Here is a 24,614-nt window from a genome sequence, read left to right on the forward strand (position 1 = left end):
GTAAGAAAGTAACTCCCAATCCTGGGGCTGCACTGACTCCCTTTCCCTGGGCTGCTGTGGGCCAACCTTTCTGCCTTTTATTGCCTCCAAGATGGTCATGGAGGTCCTTTCTCTCAGTCCTTTAGAAGGACAGAATTTGATCATTAGCTGCCCTAGGGCTGAAGGGGCTGTAGGACTCTTATGAAGGTGTTTCAGGCAATTAATGATTGAAGTGTCTCTATGGCATTCCCCAGGGATGGGAGTGTGTAAGCTGTGTGCTGGACATTTTAGACAGGCCTCCGTGATGGTTTAGCAATAGGGAGCCACCTGAAGGCCCACAGATCCCCGGATGACCTGAGCATGCTAGCTGGGAATAGCTAAACCTGCTTGCTATACTCATTTTGAATCAATTTCTAAAATTTATTTCTCTTACACAGGAAACTATTTTGAATTTCCTTCATTTGCTTTGGTACCACATTTTATTCAGCTCATTTCTTCATCAGCTATTTCTTGTCTACTCTGTACTAGGCACTGTGAGGAATAGGGAGTAATCAGACACTGAAAAGGAGAGAACATTACATATCTTTGGTAGAAAGCAAGATATGCCTCCAGAGTTGGGAAAAGGGAGAAGTTAAACACATAATGATTTTTTTTTTTTGCTGTACTTTCTACAATAAATTGTACTATATAAAAATCTATACCAATATTCATTTATGTAGCAAATCCCATTATAATGAAAATTCATGTTATCTGTGACTGGGGCAAGCATTACTGGAACACAATTCCAATACAGCAGAAGACTTTGGACAGTCCCCTTGGAGGGAGCTGAAATGGGACTTGACCTATATATCAAGCTTTTCATGGCTTTGATATTTTTCATTTCCACGTGTCAACAAATACCTGACTTGATATTAAAGCCAGTTAAATCAATATTTCTTCCTGTAGTCAAGGTACAGCAACATATATCCAAGGGCAGCATATCCCCAACAGCCATATTTTGTTGAGTACATATATTTTTGTCATAAACCTAACTGATTGAACTACCTTCAGCTGAATAGGATGAAAATATCAACATAGCTAGCATTAAAAAAAAAAAAAAGAAAAGCCATAAAAAAAAATCTTTTCCCTCACCCCTCATTTAAGCAATCCCATAATTTATTTTGCTCACTTGAATCACAAGGAATGAGAAGATGGAAAAGATCTTGATTGTGGTAGCTGTGGTTTCCCTATGCTCCAGTGGGTCTGCCTTAACCTTAACCTCCCCCAGCTCCCATCCCAACCAGAGGCTTTCTGAACATGGCGGCATAGTAGTGGTGCAAGCGAACCCAAGAGTTGTAGACTGTAGGGTCCTAATAATTGTGAGAGAAAGGAGAGTAGGGTATTAACTCATTCCTACTTCTTTTTTGGAACTTTTAACTATTAGAAGATTTCTGAAAGTTACCTGTTAAAAACTCCCAGTGTTTCTATAAACAGATGGCCTGAAGTCAGTTTATAAACACAAACAAATTTATTTGCTGTTGTCAGAGAGGCCTTCCTTCCTTGTGTACTGTGGAGAGAAGAGTGATTATCATTCACTGGGCTCCTGCTCTGTGTTCAGCACTTACAATATCTCACCTCTAGGAGACAAAATGGGGCTTCAAGGCATGTGTTATTATTTCCGTTTTATGGGCAGCAGGGGCTGCTGAGTAGCTTATCTGGGGCACCAAACCAGAAAGGGCTTTGAACCCAAGTTTGTCTGATTCCAGAGCCTTTTCACTTTTTATATCAGGTGACTTTCCATAATATATCATGAGATTGAAAAAACATTTTTTTTAAAAAGTGTTAAAGTATTACACATGCTCATTATAGGAAGTTTGGAAAGCAGAGAAATTATAAAGAAAAAGGAAAAAAAAAAACCACCCGTAATTCCTCATCCAGTGGTAATCACTACGAAATTTTTAATTTTTTTCTTTCCAAGCTTAAGAAAGCTCTAATTTATATATCCAAGAGAGTATTGTTCCTCAGAGTTGTCCTCTTTGACATTTATGCCTATACTCCAACAATGTTGCTTAAAACATTCTTGGAATCTCTTTCAGGGCCAATTTAGGAACCAAATTCTCTATAGACTTCCATGCACAGGGTACTACTTTACCTGAATACCTATCAAAATAATACATTTTTTTGGGGAGTGGGGTGGGAGGGATGGGGTGACTGGGTGATGGACACCGGGGAGGGTATGTGCTCTGGTAAGTGCTGTGAATTGTGCAAGACTGTTGAATCTCAGATCTGTACCTCTGAAACAAATAATGCAATATATGTTAAGAAAGAAAAAAAGAAGAAGAAGAATGTAGCAGGAGGGGAAGAATGAAGGGGGGGAAATCGGAGGGGGAGAAGAACCATGAGAGACGATGGACTCTGAAAAACAAACTGAGGGTTCTAGAGGGGTGGGGGGTGGGAGGATGGGTTAGCCTGGTGATGGGTATTGAGGAGGGCACGTTCTGCATGGAGCACTGGGTGTTATGCACAAACAATGAATCATGGAACACTATATCTAAAACTAATGATGTAATGTATGGGGATTAACATAACAATAAAAAAATTTTAAAAAAAACAACAAAAGTGACAGCGATTTTAACAATTATAAAAAAAAAAAATAATAATAATACATTTTTTTAATGTTCTCCCATTTTTTGCCTTCTAAAATTTTATGCTAAAAATATTTAACCACCCTGCAAAGAATGCCGTCATTGCTCTCTTTAAGAACCATAAACATCTTGTGCTGACTTCTGTTGTTGTAGGAGATAGACTTTGCCAAAATTCTACTTCCTCCCATATCAAAGATTGATGGACATTCCGGGGCATGTTTAAAAGTCTGTATTAAAATTTTTATCTATAAATGTTTAATAGTTTATTTGACAACTCATGTTATTTATTACATTGTCTCCACAACATTGTTTGCCTTCTTTAGTTCATAAAATCAAAAAATTGTTCTTGTCAAAAGTTTGAAAAGCGTATTTTAAAATCAATTTCTTTTTAATGGAAGTATTATACTCATGGAATTATTCCCCTCCGAGGAGTTTCTGTGAAAGAAACATGTTTAAGGGTGATGAACCAATCTTTAAATAAAGTCAGTAGCATCTTGTGTCAAAGTAAATGTTTCTCAAAGAAGCAGTCACATGTGCACTCACATGCACATACATGAAAGATTGCTACCAAAGTGGCCATTAGTGTACCTTAAGAAAGTCAAGAAAGTCAAGTAAAGTGTCAAGTGAGTTCTCATCTCTTTGGTTTATTGCATACAACCCTATTACTCTTAGAAAACAAACCTAACCCTCAGCCCAAGCATTTCACTGGTTGTCTAGTTTCTGCCTTGTTTTTCACAGACATTGTTATCTGCCCCATCATTTTAGCATGGCACCCCCTCCCCCAATGTGGGACCCCGGTTTTGGATTGGTGCAGAATTCACTGGGGCCACTCAGAGGGCAGAATGGGAGTGTGCAGCTGTCCTCGGGGCTGCAACCTTCCTTGGTCTTCTGATTGCCAAGATTTCCTTGATAGGACTTGATCCTGCTCCCAGAGCTAATTACAGAGTGTAGGCCAAGTCTTGTGTTGATATCCTGAGCACTGTTCACAGTGCGTGGCATTGTGTTCGGTCAATGTGTGTTGGATGAATGAAGAATTATAATATATTCTCTCAAAAATGGACTATTGAGAGGGAAGTTAGTCAGATTGAAAGAGAATCAGAATAGACTGTAAATTAGAATCTCAGGTCAGTCTGCTCATTTAAAGATGAAACCCGAGAGGTCAGCTGACTGAGAGAAGGCCAGCAAGAGAGCTGATGCCAGAGCCGGGCGCAGTATCCAGTGTCCCGACACCCTCTCCTGCCCTTTCTATGCTTCCTCCTTGTTGTCATTCCCCATTTGCTTTATGGAGGTTGATCTGACTGCAGGATCAGTGACCAGAGCCCCTGCAGCCCCACATAGTGCTTAACAGAGCATCTCAGGGGCACTTGAAGAGATTGTTGACTTAGTGAGTGACTTAGGACCCTGGCACCTATCTCTGTGCCTGAGTGGTGACTAGCTACGTGGTGAGCTCCCTGGGGTTTTGGGAATATTCTAGAACTATCTCTTGGAGAGGAGACTATTATAACAGCAATAATAACAGTAGCTAACATTTATTTGTAATAAATTAGGCAGGATATCACTGCGTAGCACCCCGCTTCAGAGGCCAGATGGTCCCACGTCCCCACTCCACCACTTACCTGGTATACTTGTATGAAACGTGATTTGACCTTCAGTGTCCCATTTTCTACATCTGCAAAATGCCAATGGCAATAGTGCCTTCCTCAAGGTATTGAAGAGTTAGCCTATTTGAAGCCTTAAAGCAATGCTAGGCACTTTCTAAGCAATAAATGTTAGCTATTGTACTTATTAAAACAGCACTATTGTTTTTTGAATTCATGGCACGAATTATATATTATCCAGTCTTCTCAACAGCTCTATGAGGAGGGTAATGTTATTATATCCCATCTCACAGTTGAGTAAACTGAGGCACAGAGAGTTAATCTGCCTAACAGCTAGTAAGTCATAGGTAAGACCAATTCCATGTCTGCCTAACTCCAGATCCTGTGCTTGGGATGTGATGGAACAGGGTGGTGTGGCTGCTAAATGTGGATCTGACCTTCCAAATTTACTTTTTTCCTAGAGCATTCCAGAATCCAGGCTGCTTTCAGGAATATCTCCGTGGATTCTTGGGTAAGTAGAGATGTTCCTTCCCTTCTCCATGTTCTCTCCCATTGCCCATGGCCAGCCGTCCCTGCACCTGCAGCTGACTCCCAGAGGCCTCATCACAGCCTTTGTCAGCCTCTCAGGGTCTCAACCCCTGTTCTTGTTTATAGGGGTATACACTGAAGTCACTCGTGATGGGGTGCAGGGAAGGGGCAGCGGACCCGAGGCACTCCTCCCTCCCCTGCATCCCCCTTCTCCACCTCCATCAGCATTTCTGTGCATTTGTTCAGAGTAGTTTCATGCATGCAAAATACTTCAATATACCAATAGGTATTTTATAGATGCCCTTGTGATGTAGAAAGGAATCGTTCTTTCTACAGAAAAGAAGAATGATTTCTGGGGCCAGACTGCCTGGCTATCCCTCCTTCCAGTGATTCTTTTTTTTTTTTTTTTTTAAAGATTTTATTTATTTATTTGACAGAGAGAGACACAGTGAGAGAGGGAACACAAGCAGGGGGAGTGGGAGAGGAAGAAGCAGGCTTTCCACAGAGCAGGGAGCCCGATGCGGGGATTCTATTTTTGCTGTTGTTGTTGTTGTTGAAGAACTTGCTCCAGTGACTCTAGAAGTCTGACTTGCAGTCTTTAGTGCTCACTCAGTGTTGAGTGCGAGTGGAAGGGCATAGGCTTTTGAGCCAGACAACCTGGCTTTTTTCCTGCTTCGGCTGCCTAGTAATTATGTGGTATTTGCATGTCACCTGCTTCTCTGAGCCTCAGTTTCCTCCTATCTGAGATGGGGATAATTCTAACCATCTCGCAGAGTTGTTGGAATATTTCTAGCTCATGTATGCAATATGAACTGTACAAGATAGACATTCAATTAAATGGTAATTATTGTTATCAGTTATTAGTATTTGAATGGGTTCATCAAAAGTGTTTGCTGTACAGGAAGCATGTTGTTATTTTTGATTCATCATACTTTACCTGAAATATTTTTATTTTTTCCCCCAGTAGTCTTGCTTGTTTAAATTCATTTACTTAGCAAACCATATCTTCATTGTGAAAAGATCATCACTGGTCTGGACACTGTCAAATGATTGTAAATTCTAAACTGAGGTAGTCCAAATGAATGAGGCCTCATTGCACCAGAATATTTCCATGAATGTTAAATCTCAACTTCATCTTTTTCTATAACCCTGAAACTTTAGTAGTAACTTTTTTGAAAAGAGCCATTAACATTGGTGGGAGTTGGTAGTTTTCCATGAGAGGAATAGAATAATTTTACTTCCTCATATCTGAAATCTGAATCACCATTGAAAACACTTTGTTTATAGCTGTTCAAAGAGAATTAGTATGGAAACTACTGGCTGGATTTCTTCTCTTTCTCTCTTTCTCTCTCTGACACACACACACACACACACACACACACGTGCCCGCTACTGGCTGGATTCCTTCTCTTTCTCTGACACACACACACACACACACACACGTGCCCACTACTGGCTGGATTCCTTCTCTTTCTCTCTCTCTCTCACACACACACACACACACACACACACACACACACACACACGTGCCCGCTACTGGCTGGATTCCTTCTCTTTCTCTCTCTGACACACACACACACACACACACACACACACACACACGTGCCTGCTACTGGCTGGATCCCTTCTCTTTCTCTGACACACACACACACACACACACAAACATACACACGTGCCCACTACTGGCTGGATTCCTTCTCTTTCTCTCTCTGACACACACACACATACACACACACACACGTGCCCACTACTGGCTGGATTCCTTCTCTTTCTCTCTCTGACACACACACACACACACACACACACACGTGCCCGCTGCTTAGTTTTTCTTTGGGTTAGGCAACCGAAGAGTTACTATGTAAATTCTGGCAGCCTTCTCTCCATCAGACAAGCAAGGGCACAATCAATTACTGTTTTCTTGGAACGTACCAAATCATCAGAAACTCTGATTATTCTGCTGGAAGGCAACAAACAGCTTGATGGAAAGATATACCAATTGCAAACAATTCTGATCAAACTTTTGTCAGGAGAGTGAGATGCCTCCAGCTGTCTGTCACTAATCATATTAGAGGTGGGAAGCAGGAATGTTTTGGCCTGCAAAAGATTACTCTAATCGCGTGTCCGAACACTACTTTTACTGGCTGCTTATCCCAGGATGGTGACATTGGACATCCATTCCGTAACTCGCCTTGCCAGTTGGTCGTAGTCTCAAACATATGTCACATGAGCACACTTAAGGAATTTTCTAATTACAGTTCAAAGGCTTTTCTTTTATCTTTTTATGCTCGCTCTGCACACATCACTGATTGAAATGATTTCTCCCTCAGCATAATCCTTTTGCCAGCAGTTACAAAAGAGTAGGGAGATGGCAAATGAAACCCACAATAACTGAAGAGGTGTCCGAATTCAGTTAGGAAAAGGCCTCTCCCATGTGGACGCATAAGCCCTATAAATCCACTTTAATTGTGAGCTTGTGGTTCTTATCTGGTCATGTTTATTTTGGATGCAAGTGCCAAAGCTGGATACAGACCAGAACTCCAGATCTTTGAGCTCTGATGACTAATTTGGGTATGCATTGAATCCCTTAATTCATTTCTTAATTAGTTCTCCCAGAGTTAGAGTTGCTTGGTTACAATCATTTTCACAACATTTTCATAAATCAAAACAAATGTACATCGATTTTTTTTCCCTTCCTCTTGGTTCACACTTTTTGCTCTGGTTTTAAGGCACTGTTCTTGCTGTTATCAGAATAATAACAATGCCAACAGTGACAACAACAAAACCAATATGTTGCCAGGCAATGTGGTAGAGTAGGACTGAGACACCAGGAAGCTGGGGTTTGGTACCTAACTTGACTACTTAACTGCCATGGACCTTGGTCAAGTTACTTTTCTCTCTGTACCTCAATTTCCTTTTGTAACTGGGGAGAATAATAGTACCTACCTTGAGGACTGTTTTGAGGATGAAAATAGCATTGCATATATGAACTAATATGCAGAAAGTACCTGGCACTATAATAAATGTTCGTTACCATGTTCATTATCAGTAAGACAATGGGAGACTGATGAACAGGCCAATTTTGCTGGTGCCACAATATTGTCATCTAAGTATATCCCATTTATTCAGTCCATTTGGAGATCATTCATGGTTGTTATGAAACATCGGAGACTCTAAAGTTGGAATTAATCTCTTATTTGTATTTGTATTCCTCAATTTGACTACAGAATTAACATTTTTGGCTTTTCATGCTTGATCAATATGAGTGTTAACTTGAACCCTTTTTGGTGCAAAATTCCTTTAAAATTTGAATGAACATTTTGTAGATACAGTGTTGGCCCTCATTAATAGGAAAATTGTGATTACAATATGTACAAAATATATATGTGGGGAGGGAGCTTGAAAGAATTGGCTTCAATAAATTCACTGGAAAATTTCAAACTATTTTTAACAGAGTTAAATGTATTTAATATCTTAGTTCAAACTTAATGAATGTGCACAAGTGAAAATCCAGGGAAAGATAAATCTAGTAATTTAATGAGCTTTCATCATGGATGCAGAAGAGCTAGTTAATATTAAAATTGATTGCCAAGAGATGCACCAAAATTATCTTCCCTTAGGTATATTTTGTTTTTTAGTTTTGTTTTTATTTTTTGTTTTTTTTTAAGATTTTATTTATTTATTTGACAGACACAGCGAGAGAGGGAGCACAAGCAGGGGGAGTGGGAGAGGGAGAAGCAGGCCTCCTGCTGAGCAGGGAGCCCGATGTGCTCGATCCCAGGACCCTGGGACCATGACCTGAGCCGAAGGTGACCTCAGACGCTTAACGTCATGACCTCAGACGCTTAACGACTGAGCCACCCAGGCGCCCCTGTTTTTTAGTTTTTGTTTGTAATCTGTAGTGATCTCTATTTTGTTTTCTTTTTTTAAAAAAATATAAGTTTCAAAAAAATAAAATAAATGTAAGTTTCAGGTGTACAGTTTTATAATTTGACATGTGTATACACTACAGAGTGACCACCGCACGTCTAGTTACCATCCGTCATGATACAGTTGACCCCCACCATCCATTTCACACCCCCCAACCCTCTTCCCCTCTGGTAACTACTTGTCTGTTCTCTGTATCTGTGAGGTTGTTTTTGGTTTGTTCTGTTTATTCTGCTTTGTCTTTTTAGATTCCACATAGGAGTGAAGTCATATGATATTCATCCTTCTCCATCTGACTCATTTTGCTTAGCATAATACCTTCAGGGTCCATCCAGGGTCTTGCACATGGCAAGATTTCATTCCTTTTGATGGCTGAGTAGCATTCCATTATGTAAACAGACCACATCTTCTTTATCCAGTCATCTATTCACGGACACACAAGTTGTTTCCGTATCTTGGTGACTGTAAATAACATTGCAGTGAACATAGGGAAGAACTTTTTTTGAGGAAAAAATTAAATAGAACTACCATACGACCCAGCTATTCCATTTCTAGGTATCCAAAGAATACAAAAATACTAATTTGAAAAGATAATATGCACTTTATGTTCGCTGCAGTGTTCTTTGAGGAACCTCCATATTGTCTTCCATAGTGGCTGCAAATTTACATTCCCACCAGCAGTGCACAAGGGTTTTCTTTTCTCTACGTCCTCTCCAATGCTTATTATTTTTTGTCTTTTTGATAATCAGTAGTCTAACAAGTGTTAGGTGATATCTCATTGTGGTTTTGAAATGCATTTACCTGATAATTAGTGATATCGAGCATCTTTTCATGCACCTGTTGGCTATGTGTTATGTCTTTTTTGGAGAAATCTCTATTCAGATCCTATGCCTTTTTTTTTTTTTTTTTTGGTTCAAAGAACTTTAATAAATCTTGTTGATGTGCTTAGAACAAAATTCCATTAAGAACAGTCTTCTTGGTCATGTTCACTTCTATGCCCATTTTTTAATTGAGTTGTTTGGTTTTTTGTTGTTGAGTTATATGAATCCTTTATGTATTTTGGCTGTTAACCCCTTTTGGATATACAGTTTGCAGATATCTTCTCCCATTCTGTATGTTGCCTTTTCATTTTGACAGTGGTCTCCTTTGCTGTGTAGAAGCTTTTTACTTTGATGTAGTCCCATTTATTTTTGTCTTTGTTTCCATTGCCTTTGGAGTCAAGTCCACAAAGATGTCACTACTACCAATGTCAAGGAGCTTACCACCTATGTTTTCTTTTAGGAATTTTATGGTTTTAGGTATTATGTTCAAATCTTTCATCCATTTTGAATTAATTTGTGTGTATGGTTTAAGATAGTCATCTAGTTTCACTCTTTTGAATGTGGCTGTCCAGTTTTCCCAAAACCATTTATTGAAGAGACTGTCCTTTCTCCATTGTATGTTCTTGGCTCCTTTGTCATAAACGAATTGTCCATACATGTGTAGGTTTATTTCTGGGCTCTCAGTTTTGTCCCATTGATCTGTCTGTCTGTTTTTGTACCAGTACTATACTGTTTTGATTACTGTAGCTTTGTAGCATAGTTTGAAATCAGGGGCCATGATTAGTTGTTTTTTTTTTTTTAAATTATGCTAGGACCCAGCAGTTCCACTTTGTGCACAGATGCACATGCATATGCGTATGTATTCTAGAGAAATGTATACCCATGTGCACCCAGGGACAGGTGTGAAATGTTCTTAGTAGCAGTGTTTGTATTCATCTTAAATAAGAACCATCCAAGGGGTGCCTGGGTGTCTCAGTCGTTAAGCGTCTGCCTTCAGCTCAGGTCATGATCCCAGGGTTCTGGATTAAGCCCTGCGTCGGGCTCCCTGCTCGCAGGGAAGCCTGCTTCGCCCTCTCCCACTCCCCCCTTGTGTTCCCTGTCTTGCTGTCTCTCTCTCTGTCAAAAAATAATTAAAAAAAATAAGAACCATCCAAAATATCTATCAGTAGCAGAATGGCTGAATAAATCGTGATGTAATAGTAAGATGGACTACTACACATCAATGAAAAAGAATGAACTAGAGCTACACACAATAACACAGGTGTATCTTACAGACAGGATATTCAAAGGAAGACACAAAAGAATATATAACAATCTTATTCTATTTATATGAAGTGTGAAAACAGACAAAACCACACTCTGTTGCTAAGGGGGGGCATACATAAGTGGCTCAAGCTATAAAGAAAAACAAGGAATTTATTACTGAAAGAATTAGTTTAGTGGCTACCTCTTAGGAGAGGGTGTGCTGGGGAAGAGAAAGGACCTGGAGGGTTTGTGGGGGTGCTGGCACTGGTCCTGTTTTTTGACTGGTTGGGTAGTTACATGGACAATATGCAGCACATTGCATCAAACATTAATGTTTTATATGCTTTTCTGGCTGAATTATAGTTCATAATTTTTAAAGTTTTTAAAATGCAAAATAACTTTCTTTGTGGCCTGGGTTGGTTTGTCCTTGCCCTCCATAGTTTTAGGCCTGGAGATTCCTGTAATTGTAAGATGCTCTGGAAGTAAACTGTCCCCTTGTTGCATGGCAAAGTGGCCTCCAAAGTGGGATATGCACCCTGGGGAGTTCTTGAGAAAATTCATTTGGGTGGAAAAGAAATTGATTGGAACTTGCATTTACATTCATTTTATTTTCATCAAACGTTGTGATAACTGCTGGTGATTATACTGGCGTAATCCCTGGGTGCACATGTCGGGGGATCATTTATCACCTGGAGAGAGGGAGGCGAGGCCAGGCCCGTCACAGTGGCTTCCCCACTACTTCCTCCACTTAGGTTGTTCCGTGAAATATATTGTGCCTCATTAACTGGATTTACAAATTTTATATTTTAGTTTTAGCAAACCGTCACAAACTAACAGAATCTTTAAAAGACTCTGTAAAGAATTTCCATAACTGGAAGAGAATTTTCATATTGCAAGCCACAAGAAAAGGGCAGAGTTTAGCACAAACTCCTTGTCAGCCACATTATGAAGTAATGACCGTGACCGTCGAATCAGATCTTGCAAGAAGCTGACCACGAAAATTCTAAATTATCTGGGAGACCTATGGACTTATGTCCACTGTGGTTAATTAGTCCTTAACCTTGTCCTTTGTGTATTTGCCTTGAGATAGTCATGATTAGCAAAATCTGTCCTTCTTTTCAATTTTGTTCATGTTCTTTAAAGTATATAACATGTTAATATAATAATATATGTATATGAATTGTAAATAAACAACCGCACATGTTTGGGGATACATGTTGAAAACATCTTGAACACAACTGCCATGTAGCTCAAAGGGTGCTACTCCCTGCTAATAGTTAAAATATGTAGAAGATGGTAAACTTGCTACCCATATCAAAAGGAGGCACCTCTCAGCCCTAATGTTTTTTTATTGGCAAATACCAACACTAAGGCAATAGCTTCTATATTTTACTTTATTAAAACTTTTCTCAAGCCTGTGTTGGAGTTGGAGTAGGAGTGATGAAAAGACACACACACACACACACACACACACACACACACACTCAGAATAGTTCTGTTTTTCTGTTTTGTTTGTATTCTCTGTACAAACATGTCCTTTTAATTAAGGATTTTGTGTGCTAAAATAAAAGTTGAATACCATCAGGTCGGCTTTCTCAAAGCAAAAGTAATAGCAGGTAGTAGATGGCACATGCATCATGGCTTGCAATGGGAAGGGCACTACCAGCAGTCAGTAGACTTGGGTCCTAAGCCTGGTTCTGCCATTTGCCATCAGCCAGGCCACAGCACACAGGTAATACCCTTTCTGAGCTGCATTGCCTTTTCGCCATTGTGAGGGTGATAAGAGCAACCCTTCTCCAACCCTTACAGGGATCACATAGGAGAGCGTCTGTAAAATGTAGAGTTTCCTACAAATGTGATGAATTACGATCATGTCCCTTATACTTCTCCTTTAGCAAAATGTAACTTTATTAAAGTGCTGATGTCCTTAACCTACAAGGTTCTTTGAGTGGAAGCTGCAGAAATGGACTGACTAACCTAAACAAACAAACAAAAACCTAATTATTTTCAAATTTTTAATTGGATATATCCTGGGCTATCTCCCAGACTTGAAGGAAGGGTGGAGCCATGAAACTACATGAAGCGTTGCGAGCCTGGAAGCTCCGGTGATCACAGCATAGGTTCTGTGTCCTTCTCTGAGATATTGCTATTAATGTGACCAAGCACTGATGACTTTCAGCCTCTGTGTTTCATGCTTCCAAGTTTGAGGCTCCTGGAAGAGAGAATCTAATTCGTCCAACTTAGGTTGATTGACCGCTTTTTACCAGTCAGCCTTGGGTGAGGGGACAGGGTCACCTAGTATGGACAGCATTCCTGGGAGGTCTGGTACTGCATACCCTGGGCCATTCCAGAAAATCAGGGATCCCGGTGAGCTTCTACCTACAAACTGGTATTAGCGTTTCAATAATTGCTAATGACCCAACTTTCTTTAGGGAAATTACGTAAAAAGGATCAAGTATAAATATGGAATCAGAAGAGTGATTTCTTCAGTAAATGTCAACACACCTAACTGAGCCTGGGCGGCTTCTCGTGTTCTTCTTTAGGTGTCCACTGAACTTGAAATCACTTCCATTGATGTGGAAGTTTCTGTGTCGGTGCCAAGGGGCATCCTTTTGCTTAGGCTGCTTCTCCAGGGTTTGATTCTGGGTCCACGTTTAGCTACTGCTTGACCTCTTGTTAGAAAGAAGGTATTAAATACATAGTATTCCTATTGCTGATATTCCCTTCACTGACAGCCCGACTTGCCCTAACATTTTATGCCAAAGCAGGAAGATGGGAAGAGAGGTGCACAGAGTCTGCGTACTACAGACAAGTCATCACACTATTAAAGGACCGTACCTTTTTTTCTCTTGGGAGCCTCTTAAAGTATATTTGAATATATCACAGCCGTTCCTCACACCAACAGGTATTTGATAAGGACCATTTGTTCTACTGGGGCTTAGGCAATTATTTGTAATATTTCAAGAATGGAAATGATGAAAATATTTATATGCCTGAAAAAGTGATGACTATCTTCCTAAACCAGTTAAACATCACTTTCAAATTTAGGCCCTAACAGGTCCTAAATAGAGTATTGTCCCATTTGGATCCTTCGCCGTAAAGCTATAAAGGGTTCCGAAATTCTTTGTTTTTCAAGTGCATATACATTTGAAATCACCGCGGTTTTTATTGTGAATACACCGGGACATATTCCTTGTACAAAGAAGTTGCTTTCTTAGAGGAAGCATGCCACTGAAGACGGTGAGAAAGGAATAGCAATCACCATATACTTCGCCTCCATAGTCTCAAGTGCTGAGTTACAGCATAATCTATAGTTCATTCTTTTTTTTTTTTTTACCAACTCTCAATACATTACCAACCAAGTGCCTCACACTGGTTACAAGGATGATTTATTATTCGTCATATTTTAAGTGCCGAGCCATGAAATGTGAAACTGGTATTGGCAGCTGTTGTCCGAAGGTTTGCAGGTGTCCTGTCTAATGCTTCGAAAGTCCAGCATTAGCAATAAATCACAGCATACATAATTTTTCAATAAAGTAATGGAAAGGATTTTGCATTCTGGTTCGTCTAAGCTTTGGTATTTGGAAGTTACTTACGTGGGAAATTCAAGTCAAGGGGTAAAACATTCTCAGGCTTTAACCCTGGAACCTTGGGCCAGCCATAGTCAATAGCAAAAGCATCTTGGTAGCTTTGTTCTCCTAACCCTGAGATCTCTTGGCTCTGGGAACTGACAAAGTGCCAAATATAGGCCTAATTGCATTCCTTGTTACTGAGGGAAAAAAATCTCAAAGGAATTTTCCTTTTCTTTTAAAGGGGTACCTTGAGCATTAACATTTTCTGGAATAGCAAAATTGTTCATAAGACTTTTGCAAAGCTTTCTGAAAAGAGAGCTTGAAGAGGGTTCTGGCAGCCAATTAAGAGGACATGTGTTGCTTACCTAGAGCGAAAAAGAGTTAGGGAGATAAAATCAAAGAAGTAGGAGAGATGCGGCTTTGTCCTCTGTGAGCTTGTGCTCTGATTAACGAGCTGATGTTCTCTTTTCGTCTTCTTTCTCTGTGGTCTGCTCAAAGATTTAGCAAGACAGTACCTGATATATTCAGCTAGCCCGATAATAGACCACTGCTGTCTGAATGTAAGTTCTCTTCACCAGTATTCCCAGTGCTTGTGCCCATTGCCTGGTACATAGGGATGTTCAGTTAGTATTTACTGAAAGGAATATATTCTGGCAGATCTTTCTGGGATTTATAGATTGATGAAGTATATATCGGGCCAGATATGCTCTGGGCCAGATAAACTCTGATCAAGGAATCACTACCCAACTTTAGTAGATTGGGATCTTCCAATACGTGGAGCTAATATTCTAGTAGAGGAGCCAGACAGTGAAGACACAAGTAACCACGTGAATAAACAGCAAAAACAACTAGCGATGCGGGCTACAAAAGACCTCAACAGGGTGAGTGCTGTGATGGGGACTAAGGGATTAGAAAAACCAAAACCTAGCATAATGTAAAAACTCAGTGGTATAGAAGGAATGGATACAACTTTCCAGAAGGCTTCGTTTACTCCAGAAGTTAACATATCTAAAGAAAAGGTTCAGCTGATCACAGCATTTCTTAATGTAAATAGGTTGGCGGAGTTCTCGCCATACTGGCAGTATGAGTTTCCACTCTATAGAATTTTGCTTTAATACATCAGTTGATGAGCGCCTGGTGCCAAGGCCAAGGGTTAGCTCTCTGCTCCACTTCCCTTCTCCAAGCTGCAACTTCTCTCCCAGAGCCAGGCAGCTGTCTCCCAAATGTATGCTGTCAGTCACATAGGAAACTAGATGACCAAAAGAGGATAGATCAGCACAAATTTATCATCAAAGCTGGAAGAAAGAAAGAACCTCAGAGCGAATGCTATGCTTACTGTGGGTCTGCAGTGTTATCTTTGTGTCTCAAGGACAGAACGTTTAATAAAGATTTGGGTACAAAGTACACATCACCCTCCAGGCATGCTGAACTATGTCAACCGGAAAACTGTTCCTTAGGGTTTACAATTTCCCCCTTTTCCTAAATTAAAAAATGCTAATGTGAACTCTTGACTCTCAACGACACATGTTATTATTGTATATAGGACAAAGAGTAAATAAGACACTTGCCTAATAACATAACAGTTCGTTTTAACTCAGCAAGCTGGAAGTAATTTTAGCTTGTTTTCTTTTTTCCATGCTTCTTTATGGAAATAGGCCACAATTATTTTTATTCCACCATCCTTCATAATCTTATAGCATGCTTCCTGTTTATGCTATTAAGAGCTGTTTTTAAAGACCCTTGAGGGATATCTTTTAATATATTCTTTTAAAAATAATTACTCATCTATAGTACCCCCTTAGAACGTCTGAGGGCTTGGAAATGTAGAAACTTCTTAATGAGATACGCTTAATGGTCTATGCGGAGTATCGCAATGTTTACACCTAGTTCAGTTAATGTAAATTATATTTAATTAGTCATTCTGGAAAAGTAGTAGATGTTTTAGAATAGATTCAGTACCTAAAACCCACCATTTGGCTTTTATGTATGATATTTATAGATAAAACTCTATGAGTAGTATTTATAGATTTAAAAAAACATTTTCAGTAGCATAAAATCAATTGTTGGGGACTCTTATAATAATGTGAAGAATGTGTCTTGTTGGGGCATGAAAAATACCCATGTGGGACAGGAGATCGCTTTTATTAAAATGCTTTATAAACTTTAAACTACTATACAGATGTGATATGTTATTGTTCTTTTTACACTCGTGGCATGCAGAACTTCTGGACTGAACAACAGTCCATAACTTTATGTTTTAATGCTCAATATGTTTCTGTTTCGAGTGAGATTTCCTTTTTTCACATGTAACTCTTAGGTCAGAGACGCCCTGAGTTCCTTAACTGGGTTCCTTCATACTACACTTGACTTTGGAACCCTCCGGTGCACACTTGTGCCACTGGAAGCATGCTTCACATGATGCTGTAGGAGGTGCAGTTTCTAGGAAGGAACCTCAGCCAACCTCACAGGTGCAGTCTATAGATGATGGCTCAAAACCCCACCCCCACCCCCACCCCCCCACCGTGGCCATCTCCCAGTCCCTCACCTGCACTAGAAAAAGACTGAGCCATCACTGACTCACTCATTCCTGGTCATCTGTGGCTCCTCTTGTGGCCCTCTGACATACCTACTCTTCCAGAACTTCTCTGCCGTGACACTCTCTTTGCTCTTTTGCATGACACTTTCTTTGCTGCTTTGGGATGTCCTGCAGGCTGGTTCTTTCTTCGTAGTTCTCCCAGCCGCCTGTGGTTTGCATCTGACAGCCTCCAGGATTGGTTGTTCCTTCTGTTCTTTCCTACCCTCCCAATACCACATTTTCTGCACTTCAGCCTCCCCCCGCCACTCCACCCCCACCCCCATCCCCCCGCCACGGCCATGTGAAACTACAAACGAGAAAATGCATCCTGGTGATACTCCTCTGCTGATTTCCCACTGCCCTCTTCTCTGGGCGAAATTGCTCTTTTCCACAGCACTCCAGAGTTGCCAGCTGCAGCTTTGTTCTCCTCCCTTTACAGAAAGCTCACGTGGAGGGGGTGCAGCAGGAGGGGGGAGGGCTGGGGGGGCTGCTGGCACAGCCTTTTCTCCTCGCCGTTCACCCAGAGAAGTGCTTCATTGTCCACATCAAGGACCAGGCCATGGGAAACAGGCTCCCCGACAGTCACCATGGGCTACACAAATATTACTTCCATTTAGCTTGACCTTTCATTGTGCTCTAAAATGACTGAAAATACTTAAATCGTGTACAGTATTTTTCTGGAAACAGAAATTAATGGGGTTCTTTCAAGAAACCACACTTGAACTTTTGCCCTTTTCTTCCCTTTTGACTCATTATATCCAATCAGGGTGTCCTTTTAGCATGTATTTTCCTTTTGTGAGAAATAATTTCTTTGTTGATAAAATTATGAATCATAGAAGCAATGTAATTGTTAAAAATAAGGCCTTAAAACATTTAGCTCTGGGAACTGACTCTTCCGAACATAAAAAATTTTTAAGTGCTTACTATGTAAGCTGGACTGACTTTCTAATTCTGTAACCGCTCTAATGTATTAACTCGATTAGTTCTCAAAACAGTCCTGTGACAGGGGTAGTACTGTCATGTGTTGACGTTTTACGACACAGACACTGAGGCATGGTGAAGGTGGGTTGCTCAAGGTCTCATATTAATGGTGGGAAGGGCCGGGACCTGAACCGAAGTGGTCTTGCTTCAGTGTCCATGTTCTCAATCACTGAGCAAACAGCCCGAGTGACTCGACTGTGTCACGTAATCTTTGGGAGCCTGACTTTTCCCATCTCTGGAGTGGGAATAGTAACACCTACCTTACTAAACTGTGGGGAGGATCAAATAAAATAATTATTTGGAAGGGCTCCACACATTGTGAAGAGCCACACCATGAGGCTTAAGTTTGGGCCAACTGTTGATATTTTCTGTTAGTCGGGGGCTTTTGGCCCTTGCTCCTTGGATATACTGCTGGTTCCGATGAAAAACAACATGTTTCTCTTGAAGTTTTCTTGAAATCTCAGCAGACCTCAGGTTTCACGATGAAAATGATTTTTTTTCTTCCAAAATGGTGGCATGCGGATATATTTAGCGCCTCAGCAAACTCGGCATGACACTTTTAATATGCCCAGGAATTTCGCTGACACGTTCCCTTCAACTCTCCCTCATTAATGTAGCCCTTAACACCTTTTCCTTTCCTTTTTTTTTCTTTTCTAAATCTTGCAAAATCAATTTTCTTTCAAGTCTCTGCTCACCACATACTGGTGACTTGTCATTAAGTGTCCTTCAATGTGTCATACAGGGTCTGGGACCTTGTCTCTTACCGCTAGCATGGGGCTGTGAAACATAAGAGGATGTTGGGCAAGGTGTAGGCCAGTGGAAAAGAAGTGGAAATCACGTGTGAAGATGAGGATTTAGAAAGGCCATGGCACAAAAAAAAAAAAAAAAAAAAAAAAAAGGGCTTCAAAATGTGGGACAGGAGAGCAGAGATAGACTCCAGGAAGATGTGATGGGTGGTGCTGGAAGAGGAGGACCAGGGAAGACAAAGGAAGAAGAGACTGGGAAGGACAAGCCATACGGGACATGGGGATTTCCTTGCCACTGGTCTAGAGAAGATGGTAGCACCCTCCTCCTTCTAACTCTGGGCTTGCTTTCCCTGCTGTCAGGCTTCTGCATTTTCAGGTCTCACAGTTCTCTCACAAATTAGAATGTTGGGGGATCTGAATTCTTACAGTCCCTTGAGGGGAATGAATAGCCTAAGGGCCTGACTTTTTTTGTGATTCTTTGAAGCTTGTATGCATCCTAGATATTGAGTTCTTCCTGTGTTTTTTAATGGGACTGGTATTGCATACCCAGAGTTATGCATGTTTCAGAGGGTCTTCCAGGCAGCATTCATGATCATAATGAGTTATTTTTTCCCCTTTTCTGGATAGGAACAATATCCTTGTCATTCAGTCTCCCAAATATAGCAAGCAGTTATGATAGAAGAATATCCTTATGTTGGGAAAGAAGTTGGCAGTCTCAGTGATGTGAAAATGTCCAATTTAGAAAACATGTTTAAAAAGAAAAGCTGCTTGAAGTCCTTTTTGGAATCAGGTGGAATAAAAAGGAACAAATAAAAGATTTAAAAGAAAACGTGTGGTCTGACAACACATTCCACTTCCTCTCTTTAGTCTTCCAGGTACTTGTTGATTTTGCCTGAACTTCAGATGTCATTTCTATCATTTCATTAAAATGTCAGACTGCAAACTGGTTCTGGCATCTAATTGGGAGCATAACTTGGATGATAGATTTTTTAGCTGATGCATGTAATCAGAGGACTGCAAGAATGTTGCCAGGGACTAACTGTCTAGAATCTCTTTAAGAACAGTGTGAAGTGTATAAAAAGAGTACTTAACACAGGGAAGGGGAAAAAGGCATCAAACCCCAAAGAAAGAGTCAAAATGAAATATGTAAGTTTATCATGGCTGGAAGTGTATAAATAGGGAGCTCCTAGTCTAAAATCATCTAATTGATTAAAGTGTCTATAGTTAACATTCAATCAGAATTATAGATAGAAGCACGTCTATCACATTTGACCAATCCAGGCGTACCTATCGTATGTCTTCCTGAAGTGCTAAACTGACCAAAACACTTGATAAGCAAGTATCTCAAGAAATCAAACCTTGTGAGTCCCTTTGTAGAGGGCAGTTTGGCAATATGTTTTTTTTTTAATCCTTTATTTTTTTTTTATTATTTTTTAAATTTTAAGTAAACTCTGTGCCACACGTGGGGCTCAAACTCACGGCCCCAAGATCTAGAGTCGCATGCTCTATAGACTGAGCCAGCGGGGCACCCCGTTTAATCCTTTAAAATGTGTCCACTGTTTTGTCACAGAACTTATCTCTGTGGAATTTATGCTGAGGAGATAACTAAGGATATATGCAAAGGTTTTAGCCACAAAGATGTTAATCACATCCTTGTTTACAATAGGGTAAATAAAAAATTGCTTACATGTACAAAACAGATTAGTTACAAATAGTATGTTCTAGTCAGAGTGAAATACTCTTCAGCTACTATAGATGATGTTGTAGCTAGATGTTGATAATGAGAAGACATCCATTCTATATTGTTGGGTGATGAAATCATGTTCTAAAAGAGTAAGTATGCACAGTGTGGTCACATTTTTGTTAATGTATGGATGTATTCTTAGAAAATGGCCTGGAAATATATTTAAGGGTTTTTAAAGTGGTTCTCTGGGTGGTATGCTCATGGGCATTTAAAATGTTCTTTTTTGTTTATCTGGGTCTTTAATTTTCCTACTCTAAACATATACTGCTTTTACAACAAGAAGGAACCAACAACGTTTATTTTTAATTGAAGAGAGGGAAGTATGTGAGCCAAACCATATGAAAATGACTGATTCTGGAGAACTAGAGACCTCATGGGATGTGTTTCAGCTGAATATATTTGTAAACATATTTCAGCTGAGCATGTGTGCCATGATTTGAGAACAGTGATTGCTTTTTCATGCACCTGATTTAGCAGCGATTAGGAGCTTTTTCCCCTAATCTCTGCAAAATGAAGGAACTCAACCAAGTTGACCAACTCTGAGGTTTCTTCCTACTTCCAAACCCCAGGTCTACACTTTCTAGGTTGACGCAGAGAGACTGCTGAATTGGGGACTCGCTGCATTTCTCATATTTACAAGCTGCCAAGTGATGAAAGCATATTAATAATAAGGATTCATCTTTTTATTTGTAGTACACAAACTAACCCACTCTGCAAGTTTGTCCCTGGTGTCTATCTTCTGCTGTTTTGAAGAGAGACCTTCAAAAGATCTCGTTTTTCCATCACTTATTGATTACTGAGTTTTGAACTTTGGGGAAAGCTTATGGTGAGGGTCACACACCCGAGAACTGCTCGGTGACCCAAGGGAAATTTGGCAATGGGTGGGTAGCGGTTGAAGCGGACAGCGGCAGAGAACTCACTTCCGTTAGCAGATAAAATTCTCATCAGCCGTGAAACCCTGATGACCTCTTGGACGCTTCCTTTGGTATCATGGAGACCTCTGCTGTCCACACCTCCTGGGCCCACTTTAGTTCAGGGTTGGGCGATATCATCTATTTTTTACTCATTAATCACTCTTGACAGATGTCATGGCATTACAATAATCTCTTCCTACCTTTAAAAGTATAATTTCAGAACAGGTTCACAGTCATCATAGAGGTAGATTACAGTACACATCTTGCAGATGGGCTTCCTCATTCTGTATCTTCTAAAATGGAAGTTAGTGGAAAGAGCATTGTGCCACAGGTTAGGAAACCTGTGTTTTGACTCTGGCTCTGGCATGAACTTGCTCTGAAACATTGGAGACCTGACCCAGTCTTTTTAGGTCCAAGATTTTCTCTATACAGTGAGTGGGTTGAATTCAGGGGTTTTCAAGCTTCCCTTCAGCTCTGAGATTGTATGAAAATGATCTACAAAGGCCATGTATTGTTGCCTACATAACTCAAGACTGAAGGCAGAGCTTCTGTTAACAATCCAGCCCTGTGACTCCCCTCCTTCTTATCTCTCCTGGTGCAAAAAACCATTGTTTTCTTGTTTATCTTCCTTTTCTCATGCCACACAACATAACTTCAGAGAGAATCTCATTCTGGCATTCTCTATATCCTCTAATGTATGATATGTCTTTGTGACTAGTGAAAAAAATTCTTAAAAGCAGCTACTTCCATTATTCTCCAGTTTTAAAAACTATCCCCTGAGAACTAAATGTCAATTCAAACATTCCTACATTTGTTATCATTTCTAACCTAACCTATAGAAGTCTAAGGCATAATTTGAAACAGAAGAATTCCTGCCTTGAGACAGTGGACTCATAAATATTTAGTATGATTTATCCGTTCGATTTAAGAAGAAATTAGGATATTTAACATTTTTAACAACATTTGTTTCAGTAACTACATTGAATATGAAAAATTCGGCTGCTGCACATGCTTGCCAATCCTGCATTTTTAATTGTAGATAGCATATTTTAAAATTGAGTAACAATTTCAAACGAATCTGCTGTAAAAGAAAAATCAGTTTACTCTAATGAAAGATTTAAAAATCAAAGATTTTCCTTGTGTGTTTTAGCTTGATGTCTAATTTGTAGACTCTGAAATATGTAGTATCTCCTTAGTCTATATAAGATACCTGTTTTCTGTAGTAAGCACAGAAAACCCAACCTAAACAGGCCACAGAAGAGACTGGGAACTGCCCACTCAATACCCAATACAATCCTTCCTTCCTTAGTTACACACCCTGATTTTATTCAAGGGGCCAATGTACCCGGCCCAAAGACTCCGGCAGTTAGGGGTGACCAACAGAGAAATCTTCAGACAGGATTTCCAGGAAACTTCTTCAGCAACAGTTGCCTGGGCTGTGCATTTTTCTTTCTTTCTTTCTTTCTTTCTCTCTTTCTTTCTTTCTCTCTGGAATCTTATTTATTTATTTGAGAGAGAGAGAGAGTAAGCACAAGCAGGCAGAGAGCAGAGGAAGAGGGAGAAACAGACTCACTGCTGAGCAGGGAGCCCCATGTGGGACTCCATCCCAGGACCCTGGGATCATGACCTGAGCCGAAGGCAGCACTCAGCCGACAGCCACCCAGGAGCCCCAGGCTGTGCATTTCTTGACTCTGCTGCTTCTACATTCCTCTACATTGGCTCTTCTCCGGACTCCACGTGTTCACAAGATGGCTAAGGCAGCTTTAGTCCCATCATCGCCTTCATTCAAACCTAGCAAAGAGAAAGCCTAATTTTCTAATAGCTCAAACAAAGCTCCAGATTTGCTTCTCCTTGACCCGATCGCCCATTGAGGTTGCATTCAAAGCCATGACTGAGACACTTAGAATGATGTGCTGATGAGTTCATCCTGGGCCATATATCTCACCCCCAGGCCCATTCTGGAGGTAGCGTCACCGAGTCCTCTAAAGCAAAATAGAGCTGCTGTGGGAGAGGATAGATACTGGATGATCAAAGCACAAATATCCACCCTACCAAGTTTGCCAGTTTCTTCAGTCCCATCATTGAGTTATTATGGTCTCTGGTAATGAGGTAAACTAATCATTTGGTTTGCAGAGTTACAGTACACAATGATTTGGTCTTTGGATTCATTTATGGCAAATGAAATTGAAGTCTCAAGGCCACACCATTAATCCAGATTAGATATCAAAATATCTGAATTTAATTTTCCAGATTAATGTCTTGTAGTAAGCCATATAACTTCGCTTTCTCATTAGCACCCTATATACGACCCTTTGAAAGGGTAGAATCAGAGTTCGCCAAAAAACCCCAAACAACTGTATTTTCCAGTATAGCTTGTTGATGCAGCAGAGGACATTGTTTCTGAACATAAAGTGGTATAACAAGTTAGAGCTAAGTGGAATTTAAAATGACTTGTGATAAACCCTGAAAAAGTGGTACTTTAAAAAAAGTAATGTCAGCAAGCTGCCTATTACGTAACCATAATACCAGTGCTCTGAGTTTAGATGGCGGAGCTACAGGGCAATGACAAAAAATATCGTGGGCTTCTGTTTCGTATGAGCGAACATGCAGAAGTGATTTTCAAGAGATTTACTGCAGTTGCATGTTGGGACATGGTATGCAACAAGACAGATGATTATGGCCACAGTTCTGAAAATGTTCAGATGCCTTTCAATTAGTTTTGGGCAAGGCTGCTTCTTGCAGAAGCCAGTATTGATTTTTCAGAGCGCCTCGTAGCTTTTCAGCAGAAGGGCTGATCATGTTAGTCCTTTGAAACCACAGGAAATGTCATTGGAGAGTGGACTGCAGAAGGCTTGCTTGCCGTGGCTGGGGGACTGGCTATCTGAGTAGAAGACAGTAGCAACAAGAGTATGGGTTCAGTTAGAGGGAGACCTAAGTCTGACCCTGCCCTCCCCCCCGCATGTACCAGTAGATTACTCAAGCTCTTGGAGCCTCCATTTCCCGATTTGTAAAATGGGGGTATATCAGAATCTAATGAGAAAAGGCAAGTAAAGCTTCTAGCCAGTGCGTCAGACCGATCTAAGTGTTTAGTGAATGTTAACTATTGTTCTGTTTTCAGAGTTGACCCTTGAAAAGAGGGAGGGGTGTTGAGTTTTTCACTCTTTTCTCTTGAGTTTCATTCAGAAAAAAAAAAAAAAGAAGGTGCGAGAGTGAAGAAGTTGAGTTTAGGTTGGCTCCACCTGATGGTGCTTTTACTTTGTCCTGTGGAAAAAGAGAGAGTTGATATTGGCATATTGTAGGTGCCCTGTCCTGTGCTTACTTAGGATGCAAGTTTGTTGAAAACAGCCGCTCTGGAAGGATGGT

The 24,614-nt window shown here is 40.4% G+C and overlaps 1 protein-coding gene across 7 annotated transcripts in view; it reads left to right on the forward strand.

Annotated features, from left to right (window-relative positions):
- SPATS2L (spermatogenesis associated serine rich 2 like) overlaps positions 1-24,614 on the forward strand; it is a 161,821-nt gene that overhangs the window by 17,743 nt on the left and 119,464 nt on the right. For all 7 annotated transcript variants that reach the window (XM_036098507.2, XM_036098505.2, XM_036098504.2 and 4 more), the window contains exon 2: positions 4,663-4,712. The gene's annotated coding sequence lies outside the window, so the exon portion shown is untranslated. The remainder of the gene's footprint in view (positions 1-4,662; positions 4,713-24,614) is intronic.

The sequence above is a fragment of the Halichoerus grypus genome, chromosome 4 (genome assembly GCF_964656455.1).
Source record: "Halichoerus grypus chromosome 4, mHalGry1.hap1.1, whole genome shotgun sequence".
Classification (NCBI taxonomy): domain Eukaryota; kingdom Metazoa; phylum Chordata; class Mammalia; order Carnivora; family Phocidae; genus Halichoerus; species Halichoerus grypus.